This window comes from Thamnophis elegans, chromosome 1 (assembly GCF_009769535.1).
Source record: "Thamnophis elegans isolate rThaEle1 chromosome 1, rThaEle1.pri, whole genome shotgun sequence".
NCBI classification, from domain to species: domain Eukaryota; kingdom Metazoa; phylum Chordata; class Lepidosauria; order Squamata; family Colubridae; genus Thamnophis; species Thamnophis elegans.
Genome location: NC_045541.1, coordinates 140970685 through 140983744, shown reverse-complemented (window position 1 = coordinate 140983744; position 13060 = coordinate 140970685). Strand labels below are relative to the sequence as shown.

The following is a 13060-nucleotide window of genomic DNA, read 5'->3' as shown; positions in this document are numbered from 1 at the left end:
AATAAACCACAATATTATCTTCTCTTAAAATATAACAACTCTTGTCTTCTTCTCATATCCCATTTTTAGCTGAAAAGAAATCCTTCAAGTCTTGTCATTTCAGTCCCAATTAGCAAAAGTCCATTAAGGATTATCAGAGATAACATATTTATTTCAACTTTGACCAAATAATCTAACTTTACATTTCTTCCCTTTACTTTTACAAACCTTGATATTTGGTCCTTTCAAATAATGTCCTAGAATTTGATTTTTGTATTATTATTTTTCTTGGTCCCCTCACATATATTTCTTCAAAGCTTTCACAAGTCTCTTTTGTAAATCCAATATAGGAATATTATCTAGGTCTCTCTCTTGGTTTGTAACTTATATATCTTTTTTAATTATCAAGACATTATCTGGTTTCTTTTCTATGTCCAGTATAACATCTTTTTCCATTCATTCTTGTAGCTTGTCAGTCTCACCATCAGTCTCAAATCCCTTCCTGCCCACAAGAGATCTATCTGTACTATCTGTAGTATAAGACGCACCCAGGTTTTGAAGAGGAATTTTTTTAAAAAAAGGTAGGTAGATAGAGGGATAGAGAGAGAGAGAGAAAGAGAGAGAAATACAGTAGGTAAGGAGGGAAAGAGAGAGAGAATAGTTAGTAAATAGGTAGATAAAGGGATAGAGAGAGAGAGAGAAATACAGTACGTAGGTAGGTAGGTAGGTAGGTAGGTAGGTAGGTAGGTAGGGAGAGAGAGTGTACATAGGTAGGTAGGTAGATAGAGGGGTATACACACACACACACACACACACACACACACACACACATATATATATATATATATATAGAGAGAGAGAGAGAGAGAAAGAGAGAGAGAGAGAGAGAGATACAGTAGATAGGTAGGGATAGAGAGAGTAGGTAGGTTGGTAGGTAGAGGGATAGAGAAAGGAAAGTAGAGATAAATACAGTAGACAGGTAGGGGGAGAGAGAGAGAAAGTAGGTAGGTAGGTGTTCTGACCCCCCCTTCTTCACTCATTCACAGACGACAGTCAGACAGACTTAAAAGGAAATAACTTTACCAGTCCTGGCTCACGCTGTCTGCGAGCCCAAAATAAACATAAATAAAGTCTCTGGCAACAAGGGTTATGCAGCATAATGCAAAAACACATAGCTCTTACCACAAAACCAGGTTTACAGAAAGAAAGCAAATCACTTATCCAAGTGTCTCTTTGAATCAGGGTTACAGAAAGCAAATCACTTATCCAAGTGCCTCTCACAAACAAACCATGACCGATGAATGATGAATGATTAACCACGAACGAACGAATGAACGTTGACTTCTGCAACCAGGGTGTAGCACCATCAGTCCTCTTATCTCCAGAAGATGACACTAATGAGCAACAGCTGGAGCAATATTCCTGCATCCCAACTCAATTCACAGCAAACTTCTGCTGAGTCACAACGGGTAGGTATATAAGTAGATAGAGGCAGAGCACGTGCGAGAGAGCAATATAGTAAGTAGGTAGGGAGATGGAGAGAGTAGGTAGGTAGGTAGATGTTTCCAGGTGTATTTATCCATGTGCTGGAGAAGGAAATTGCTGACAACCTGTAGCACCTAAAACTTTGTTTCTGCTGGCACAGAACTTGACCAATGTAATTCTCATCAACCATTCTAACTAAACAGCTTTCCGAAAGGGGGAAAAAAAGTTTTGCACTTTGCAAACCTTCCCAAAACAGCCTGTTTTTCGCAAAAACGGGCCTTTTTTTTTTCAAATAAAATACATGAATAATAAAAGACAGCCTTGGGGGGAGAGCTTACAGAGTGCTCCTGGGGGAGTGGGCCCCCCAAAAATGAGCAAAAAAAGCCTGTTTTTCAAGAAAACGGGCCATTTTTTTGTCAAAAAATAGCATGCATAGCCTTATGGAGGCTTATAGAGTGCTGCTGGAGGTGGGCAAAAAGGCTCCATTTTTTGCTCATTTCTGCCCTCCCCAGCCCCCAGGAACTGCCTGAAAGCCTCCATAAGGCTATGCATGGCTATTTTGGTGAAGTGGGTGGGGCTTCAGGAGGCAAAAAATGCTGTATTCGGTGTATAAGACACACCCAGATTTTCAGTCTCTTTTTAGAGGAAAAAAGGTGCGCCTTATACTCCGAAAAATACGGGTTTTGGCCACTTTGAATTCCATTGACTCTTATCTACCGCCCATTTGTTTTGACCATTAGTAGTTCAGATTCTTGTAGAGAGCATAGATTTGCAATAAACCTTTATATTTATTTGAACTGCCTGGACTTCTGGTTTTCCCATGCTTGACAGTCATTTTTAAATCCACTTTCAGTTCAGTCTCAATCTTGTAAGTAAAACTTATTCCCCTTCCATATCTTGTTAACTTTATCTATAGAAATAGACACTTTTGAGGGCATTGTTCAAACATATTCTTCAATATGTCAATATTAAAATACTTTTTTTAATTTCATATTCTTAAGTCAAGTTTCAGTACTTTCTCCTTTAGTTGTAATTTTTAGTTCCTTCAAGTTCCCTCTAGTGTCCAATTTTTAAAATCTTACATTTTTTAAAAAAGAAATCAGAACAAAAGCATTTTCTCAGGGGATGGATTTTTATAATTAATTTCAAAATCTTATTTCAAATTTATCTGGACCCTTTCTAAAATCCAAGGTTTTTGCTGTTTATTCAAAAAGACTTAATTCCTTCAACCTTATTTAAAACTTCTTTTGGTAAGGATTGAATGAAACTCATTCAATTGAGTGCTGTAAAACCTGGAGATCCAAAGGTTCTTAAAAGCTGAAAAGCAGTTAACAAGCAATTTCCAAAAGTGATTAGAGGTATTAGAAGTATGAGTGCCAAATGTCCTTTTTGATGGCATCAAATATGGATTCAGCAAAATGGCTGTTTGTCATCTCCCAGAACTCTAAGTCCACTAGAGACTGCAGTCTTGCAGTCACCTGGAACATTTGTGGGTGATCTCAAGTCCTCTTTTTGTCCAGAGAGGAATTATGAAGAACTGGTCTACCCACCAACTCTTCATTTTGTTGTGATCATAGGCTCTGCTTTTAGCAGAGCCATCTTCAATTATCCATTACTTCCCCAGAAGATAGTTGCCTCATGTTCCACATATGATGGAAGTCAGCTTGATTTAGTCATATATGCTGCCACTAAGTATAAAAAACTGCAAAATCCAGAGAACTTTAGAATCTCATTGATGCTCCAATACTGGAAGTTTAAAAGAAGAGATTGGATAACCATTTGTCTGAAATGGTACAGGGATTCCTGCCTGAGCAGGCGGTTGAAGTAGAAGATCTCTAAGGTCCCTTCCAACTCTGTTATTCTGTTATTCATCTTTCATTTAAAATAAAGAAAATAAATTAAATTCCTAAGCTTCATCGTGCTGAAATATCATGAACAATTGAAGTAAACACTTAAAACAAATGTCCTCCCCCTGCAAAAAAACCTCTCTTCTGTGAACTTTCTTGGGCCCTAGGTTGGCAGAAGCCGGGACAAGTATCGGGACCTCACTCGTTACGTGGTGCTATGGATTCGAACTGCCGAATTGCCGAGCTTTCTGATCGACAAGCTCAGCATCTTAGCCACTGAGCCACCCCGATTTGAATCCCAAGTGCCACAGAACAGAGTGAGTTCCCATTACTTGTCCCAGCTTCTGCCAATCTAGCAGTTTGAAAGCACATAAAAATATAAGTAGAAAAATAGGAATCACCTTGATGGGAAGGTAATAGCGTTCCATGTGCCTTCGGTATTTAGTCATGCTGGCCACATGACCACAGATATGTCTTCGGGCAGTGCTGGCTCTTCAACTTTGAAATGAATATGAGCATCGCCCCCTAGGGTCGGGAACAACTAGCACATATGTGCGAGGGGTAAACTTTATCTTTATCTTTGTAAGCCTCATTATGCTGAAATATCATGAACAATTGAAGTAAACACTTCAAATGGCTCCCCCACACACACCAAAAACAAATGGCTCTCTCCCACACACAAAATCTCTCTTCTGTGAACTTTCTTGGGCTCAGGAGAAAATGTCTTAGTTCTTCATCATGGCCACTTTTTCTGCTTCAAAGCTACTAAACACACACATGCTCTGAGCACAGCTGGAAAGAGATTGAAGGAAACTGTAAAACAGGTTGAGAAACTGCTGATGGCACCATAATGTTCAAGAAATGCCATGTATTTTCACAGAATGAATGCTTGTTCCTGAAAAGCTGAGGGGGATAATCTATAAAGCAGCTGTTGACGTGCAGTAATCTTCAGTGGGTGTTGTCAATTTTTCAAAACAGTCAGAATTGTTCCACATTACATAAAGCTCATGTTATTCAATCACGCAGCTCCTTTAAATCCCTCACAGCAGAGCCCTGTGTAGTTTCTGTCTCCTTGAATCCAAGGCCTCTCTTTTTTAAGGGACCTGCTATTGTGAGGCATTGTCCTAATTGGTACCAGAGGAAAGAGCCAGCAAAATGCTCTGGAGTCTTTCTAGTCCTCAACCGGCCAGCCCTTCTGAAATCTTGAAATGATACATCATAAGATTTCTTATTATGGCAGAGGGACGTCTAAATAACTGATAAAAGCTGTTTATTATAAAGAGTTACAATGTGCCTTCTGTGAATTTGATCTGCCTTTCCTCTTCACTTTTCTCAGTATGATTAATACCGAAGAGCAGATTTTGTTTTGCTCCCATCAAATATTATTGAAATAATGGCAGCTTTTCACCTGTATGAATATTAGCAGAGTTCATTTAGGGCCACTACTAAGAAGCAAACTCAACTCTTGTATTTAACCTCCCTCCCTTATCATCCTCCTTCCTAGGCCTCAATGAGGAACTACTGGGATCACTTAAATTTACAAGTCTGATAGTAATTAGAGAGGAAATGTTTTTCTCTGTCATATAAGTTTGCAAATAGCTTTATAATTTATTTGTGCAACCCATTTGTATGCTGTCTTGACATCATTGTTGTCATCATGTCTGTTATATATGAATGGACAGAAGAAAAATGTTAGATATGCACAATAGGTTTAACAACAAATGCCTTCAAAATCATGATAAGAAAAAAGAAGAAAGGAGGAAATAAAAGCCTGGAAATGATAGTATCACACAATAAACAAAGTTGTGTTTTTCCCTTCATCAGAAGAAAAACTGCTTAATTTAAATTCTGAGAAACACATATAGTATATCAACCCACAGTTGCAAGTGTTTTGCAATCAAGTGGTTTTCACTAAAGAGAATCCTTTTAGTCCAGTGCCATGGCTGAAATATCTTGATGTCTTGCTGCTTTCCAAATATTGGGGATATAGTTAAGAAGAAATATGCATTTTAATCTCAACTTCATCCAACAGTGTAGTTAGGCAATTCATACTAAGAGCTGAAAATTAGATATCAGTAGAAACTTTCTGACTACACAAGGTCAGCCAGGGTTACAGGCTGCCACATAAGCAGTGATTTCTTCTTTCCAAGAAGTTTTCAAACAGTGGCTGTATACTATAGTCATCGGTCAGTGATGCTCATATGGATTTTGCATTTAATAATGGGCTGAATTAAGATGCTCAGGTCATTCCTAAATTATAGAATTATAATCTTTTGGTTAAATTATCTGAACAATGAAGCTCTATGGCCAAGCCATGAAAGTCAATTTGGAAATTTCTATTCTAAGTAGTGTATATGGAGTACAGAGTATAAGACGCACTGGAATATAAGACGCACCAAAATTTTGAAGAGGCAAATTAAAAAAAAAGGTTTTGCACTCTGCAGACCTCCCCAAAATGGCCCATTTTTCACGGAAACAGGCCCCTTTTGTCAAAAAAGGGCATGCATAGCCTTTAGGAGACTTGTAGGGAGCTCCTGGGGGCTGCCCCCCCAAATGAACAAAAAACAAACCATTTTTTGCAAAAATGGGGCTTTTGTCAAAAAAAAGGGCATGCATAGCCTTTAGAAGGCTTATAGAGTGCTCCTGGGGGAGCAAAACACGGCCTGTTTTTGCTCATTTTTGCCCTCCCCAGCCCACATGAGCACTCTGGAACCCTCCTAAAGGCTATGCATGGCCATTTTTGCAAAGGGGCGGGGTTTCTGGAGGCAAAAAAATGCTGTATTCAGTGTATAAGATGCACCCAGATTTTCAGCCTCTTTTTGTGGGAAAAAGGTGTGTCTTATACTCCAAAAAATATGGTATAAACCAGTGGTAGCCTGGTCCCTACTGCCCACTAGTGGGCGTTCCAGCTTTCATGGTGGGCAGTAGGGGTTTGCTGTAGCTTTGCTTTATACATTTTATAAAGTAAAGTTACTTCCCTACTTTATAAATCACATTACTGTGGAACCGGTAGGTGGTAGAAAATTTTACTACTAACAGAGATACAAAAGTGGGCGGTAGGTATAAAAAGGTTGACTACCCCTGGTATACACTGTTTACATTATACAGGTAGACCTTACGTACTACTGCTTTGTACAGTGATTTTAAGTAGTTACAATTGTGCTATAAACACAACACTGTGAACAAAGCATGCATTTATGACCTTCACAGCATCTCTCTTAGTCACATGTTTGCCTTTTCAGTCAGTTAGATTGTATGGCCATATGCCAGACATGTTTTATTCTTTTTTTTTCCTTTCCTTGCAGAATGAAGAGATTGGAGAGTAAGAGATTATAAGAAACTAAGATAGCACACAATGGAGAATATATAATGAAAGGAATGTACTAGAGCAGGGGTGTAAAACTCAATTTCATCGAGTTTGAGGGCCGCATCAGGGTTGTGTTTGACCTGGCGGGGCAGGGGGCGTGCCATTGGGGCCGTGGCCAGCTTGACGTCACTTGTATCAGTTGGCCCAAGCACTCTGCCAATGAAAAAGGGCCCCTGAGCTCCATTTTTGGCTGCCATGGTCTCCTGCAATCCTCTGCCAGTGAAACGGAGCTTGGGAGGGCTGCATGCACTGCGGGATGGTCCTTTGTTGTTTCCAGGGTAGCCCCACAAGCCAGAACTAAGTACCCTGTGGGCCGGATCTGGCCCCCAGGCCTTGAGTTTGACACCGCTATACTAGAGAGTAAGCAGGCAGATAAGGGGGAATGTACCAGCTGTTTTTGTAGCATGCTTGGGGAAGCCAGTGTCACCACATTCTTTCCAATACGTATTTCCCATTGTGTGCCTAGCTTACTCTCTTGCAATTCCTTTCTTTTCAAGGAATGTAAATACAAACATTAATTCCCTTTTGGCTAATTATCTTAACATTGGAGTAAAGGATGGGGAACTGGAGAAAAGGGGAAGCTGAAATAAAATTGTAAGCACAGTTTTTCCATTTAGTGACTGGAACACTTAGAAACCAAGTTGCCGGTCCCAATTATGGAATTGGGACTGGAATTTTGGTTGTTGAGCAAACAGTTTTATGCAAGACATCATGTAACTGCTTCATTTATTGACTGTAACCCGGGGATAGTCCTGGTTGCAGTCATTAAGCAACTGCAAGAAATGACCAGGCTGAGCCTGAGGGAGAAGTCAAATGGTTCATCAGTCCTGAATCTCTGCACACCCACAAGAGATCTAAGTCCAACCCACTTTGTTAACTCCTACCAATTTCCCTTGAGCATTAGTAATTCATATCATTGTAGAGAGCTTAAGCTTGCAATTATTTTTTCAGGCAATTGCCTGAATCTCCTGATTCTGAAAGTTTTGGCTACCTTGTTAAGGAAAGCTGTGTTGGAAAGAGAATCTCACAGGACACGGATCGGAATTATTTCCAAGCTCAGGTGTTTAAAATTATTCTATAAGTTGTAATTTCAGCTTATCTTAATAATTGCTTAAGTGTTAAGTGTTTAATAAAGCATTTTCAGAAGTTCAAATATTAGTTACCAAGGAGCTTTAATTCTTCTGCTGTCTGTAGAATATACATCCCATCTTAATTATTTTTTTTACAAATAATTCAAGGCAGCAAACATATACAACACACCTCCTCCTCCTATTAAGGATGTGTGTTACTTAAGCAAGTTCTGGTAATGGAGTATCAACTGCTTTGCGAAAGCCAAGGGGAATCTGTCGATTTGACTGACACTTCTTTCAGCTTCTTTCAGTGGTTAGCAGATGGTTATTTTTATTGATGTTCTTAGGAAGTATAATCACATTGCTCTAATATGCCCTGTCTATACTATTCAAGGCAGTTTGCCCAGATACTAAATTTCCAAATTTTGTTAGCCTAACAAAGAATCTTTTCATCCAATCTCCTGTTTTACAGCCACTCCCGGCATGTGATATCTGCATCTCATCATCAGATGATCTATCCAGAATGACCAGAGATCCCTAAGGGGGTAATGATTGTCTGATACATTATACGTACAGCTCAGTTTAGCACAAAAGCTAAAGAGATGCTTTTTCCAAATATTTTTTTAATGTGGTATTGATTTTATGACATCTTAATATATGCACGTTGTAAATTGCAGAGTCGCTTAAGCCAGCAGCACTGCAATCAATCAACCAACTGATCATTGTAACCCATAAACAAATGGTTACACATAAAGGATCTGTGACCTGGCTTTTTTGAGGCAGAAGTAATGAATGAAAGATCTGTGTGTAAAGAGGACCGACCCAGAAAGGAGGGAAAAACACAAAAGAGGAATGCCATTAGGTTTTCTTTGATTCCAATGTTGACAATCAAAAATATCTTGTCTTTCTGCAAGTTCTTGCCTATATCTATTATATTTGCCTAAATTTTGAATTTTTCTTTTTGCAGAAAGTAATACAAAATCATTGCCTAAATGAAACAGTAGGCAAGACTGACAATATTGATTAAAGATGTGGCCATGTATACTTTTTGGAATTAATATTACATAAAATATTTCTTTCCTTAACAGCCGCGGTGGCGCAGTGGTTGGAATGCAGTACTGCAGGCTACTTCTGCTGATCACGAGCTGCCAGCAGTTTGGTCTCACTCACTGACTGGCTCAAGGTTGACTCAGCTTTCCATCCTTCCGAGATGGGTAAATGAGGACCCAGAGTGTTGGGGGCAATGCTGACTCTGTAAACCACTTAGAGAAGGCTGTAAAATCACTATATAAGTCTAAGAGCTGTTGCTATTGTTATTCTCCAGCCCACCTGAACTTCCTCAAATCTAGTGACACAATTGAAAGACACTGGCCAGGTTAAATGAAGCATAGTGACAGTATACACAACCCACGGGTAGCATTCACTGGCTAATCTCAAAAACCTAAAGAGGATTGAACTTGATTAGTATATTGATTGCAGATCACTAAAAAGGTCCAGGATTATCGGCTACCTTTGGAAGTTGAAAAAGCAACTTGGAAGAAAGTACAACACTCTTCCCTCTTCTTACCAAGTAAAGTACATGGAGTATCCATGAAACTCCAGGAAATGAGTTACACTCAAATAAGATTTATCCTTAATGACAAGAGATATATTTCTAGGTTGTTATTTTGATATTCACTAAACGTCTGGCAACCAATTCTTTTCCTCTTGTTAATGGGTGTCTGTGCAGATTCTCAGTCATCCAGGTCATGGTTATCCCAAAAGGTGCTTTTTCAAAAGGCAACTGGATTTTCTGGTTTTTCTTTGAAGACTTCTTGTTTCTGATACAAGAATCCAAGTCCTTAACTGGGATTCTTCAACTCTGGGATTTTGTTAATAGGATCAATTAATTAACTCATTTGCACAATGTACCATGACTGATATAAGCAACTGAGAGAGGTGACCTCAAGTGACCTGTACTACCAGGCATTACATAGCTTAATAGTGTCAAATAGACGTTTAATAATATAAATAAGGCCTCTCCCCAGCCATCATTAAGGAATATCAATATGTGACCAAAATGATTGTATACCTTGTCTTTCACATTCTTTAGCAAATATTTCAAAATATATAAACTCAAATATCAGCAATATAAGCATTCATAGGCTAGGTGGCTGCCATGCTTTGGAATCTACTTTGTAAGGAAGTATACTTGCCTCCTACTCTCTCAACATTTAGAAAAATGGCAAAAACTATCTTTCCCCCAAGCCCAGGATGGCGAACCTATGGCATATGTGACACAGGTGGCACATGGAGCCATTTGTTAGGGCACGCGAGGCACTGCCCTGTCAGCTGGCCAGTGCACATGTGCGCGCTAGCCAACTGAGTTCACCCTTTTTAAAAGCCATTTTTCACCCTCCCCAGGCTCCAGAGGATTTATAGGAGCCTGGGGAGGACAAAAATAGCCTCCCCACCCGAAAGGCCCTCCAGAGGCTTCATGAGCTTCCCTGAAGCCTCCAGAGTGCAAAAAACTGGCCCTATGGGCAACCAGAAGTTCGGGAATGGACTTCCAGTTTGCTCGGAGGGTCATTTTAAGTGTTCCGGAGGCTTCAGGGAAGCCTCCTGAAAGTCCCGTAAGCCTCTGGAGCGCTGAAAATGACCCTCCGGGCAAACTGGAAATCACTTCCGGTTTGCTCAGAAGGTCTTTTTTGCCCTCTGGAGGCTTCAGGGACGCCTCCTGAAGGTCCCTGAAGCCTCCAGAGGGCCTCCTGGGGGCGGCGGGGGGCTTTTTTGCCTTCCCTAGGCTCCTATAAAGCCTCTGGAGTCTGGGGAGGGTGAAAAAAGGTTGCAAAAAATGGGGGGTTGCATCTGTAGTGCGTGCATGCGCACTGGGAGTATGTGTCACACATTGCATTATGGGTGCGGCACGCCCACGCACAACCCCCCTGCATTCCCCCCACCTATTGCACGTGAGCCAAAAAAACTTCACCATCGCTGCCCTAAGCTTTTAACTGATTATTACAAATATATGTTTGTAATAATAAATATAAGTACTGTATATATTGCTCAGATGTAGTATTCAGCCCATTCTCTCCAGTTCAGGCGAACCTGTAGCGGTGGCTGCAGGAGGCTCCGCCCACCCGCACTGACATAATGTGTGAACCAGGGGTGGGTTTCAACCGGTTCGCGGCGGTCCCTGCGATCCGGTTGGTCGCCGAACCCGGAAGTAAGTAACTTCCGGGAACGGCGAAGGCCCCCCCTGCGCCCGTGCGCGCCCGCTCCTTACCCGGTTTTGCTGAATTCTGCGCTTCCACGCATGCGCAGGACGCATACAGCGCCTGCGCGATCCTCCAGGAGCAGCTGGAGCATCGCACAGACGCTAGTATGCATGCGCGTGCTGCGCACGTGCACGTGCGTGCCGCTCGCATGCGCGAGATCGCCACCGGCCTCATTCCAACCGAACCAGTTGGAACGGGGCGAGAAACCCACCCCTGGTGTGAACACTGCTCATGCGCAGAAGGTGGTATGCATGTGCAGATGAGGAGTGTGCGTGCACACTCACATTTGAGAACCCGTAGGGAAGATAAGTGAATCCCACCGCTGATATTACTAATATATTAATATATTATACTTATTGGATTTTAAAGTGATATATTGTATTGTCTTTTAATTACTGTCAGTTTCGTTTATTAGATGTATATTTTGCCTTTCCCTCAAAAGCAAAGACAGCATACTGTTCACAACATCCTCTCCTCTCGTGTCCCCCAGCAACATCTCTGCAAAGTAGGTTCAGCTGAGGATGTCTGACCGAAAAACACTGAAGTTTTGCAGTTCAGGGGGGATGTGGCTTTTGAGCACCAGTCCAACCTTTTAACCACTACAGCACACTGGCTCTTAACTGGTTCTGAGTGCTCAAACAAACAGAAAAACAGGGTATGCATTTAATAGAAAAGAAATAACATTAGCGTGAAATTAATTGTATCAGGCATTTTTGTAAAAACTCTGATATCCCCCCTCAAATTGAGCAAAGCATGGTCTGTGGAATCTTAGAAACATCATGACGTAAGCCTTAATAAGATGCAGAGAACAATCATGTTTTGCCATGTGATCCTGCATAGTTTTCAAATTCCTTGAGAGCATCTTCCCCCTGTCTCACCATAAGAAGCACATCTAAGAAACATTAGACCGTTAGAATAGGACCCTCTTGATGGCAGCCCCCAGGGTAACCAGGCGGGTTCCACCTTTTTTGCCTCCTGCAAATCCATAAATATATTTTTATCCAGATGAGTTTTTGATAAATTGATTTGCCACTGAAGCTCACAGAATATGAAGGTAAGAAAAACTATTACCAATTGTTATGCTTCCCGCATTGTTTTCATTTCTGCTCAGAAATGCACTTAACACAACTTTTCGTTTTTGATGTCTGCATCAGACCCAGAATAAAAATGCTACCTCGGTTTATTTAAGCCAGCAATGCTGGTTTGTTTTGGGGATGCTGGAGAGCCGGGTTAAATCTCTCCAGCAGAGACTACCGACCATTTGAGGATCATAAGGAAGCCTCACTCGCTCGCTTCTTGTGTAAAAAGCATTCTCCAGACACAGCCCATATCCTGGCCGTGAGGGGTGTGTATAGTTTATGTAGTCCTCTGCCATTTGTTGGGCTGCTCTGACCCATTTTGCACAGCCCCACCTTCTGACAGAGGGAAAATAATGTGCTTTTTAAAGGTCTCGTAAATAAGTCTTTATAAGGGAGGATGAGGCAGATTGGGAAAGGACAAGAAGGGTTATGAAAATCCTTTTCCAGAGTGAGGGACAGGAGGCTCCAGTGGATAGTATTGACACGCCCATTTGGCCATGAGACTGGGATGAAGCTGAAGACATGCCTCTGTGCTCCACCCTTTCTTCTCCAGTTCATCTCAGTCAGGCCAAATAGTGAGTCATATTTTAAACTTCTCCTGCGGTTTCTCTCTCTACTGGAACCTCCTTGCCTCTGCAGCCTCTGAATCTAGCTCTCTGCTCTAGCCTGTAAGTAGCTCTACGTGGTTTTCCTTCCTAACCACCAGGGAGTGTTACTTTGTATCCCAGGAATCGGAGAAAGCGCTACAGGTTGCGGTGGCCATTCCAGGATAGCCAAAACATGGCGCTGATCCCTGGGGCTTTCCTGAGATCAGGAGGCTGGAGGCTAGGGATTCCCAGCTCAGAAGGGCCCCCATTGCCCCAATCTACTTCTAAATGGCTTCAGTGGCTGGATTCGAGCTGCGGCGAGTGCGGAGCGCTAAGAAGAGCGCGAAGCTTCTTTCAAGCCGTGAGCATGCCGTGGAGTGGAGGAGAAC

The 13060-nt window shown here is 41.5% G+C and overlaps 1 protein-coding gene across 1 annotated transcript in view; it reads right to left on the bottom strand.

Moving 5' to 3' along the window:
* SLC24A4 (solute carrier family 24 member 4) overlaps window positions 1-13060 on the bottom strand; it is a 128794-nt gene that overhangs the window by 44304 nt on the left and 71430 nt on the right.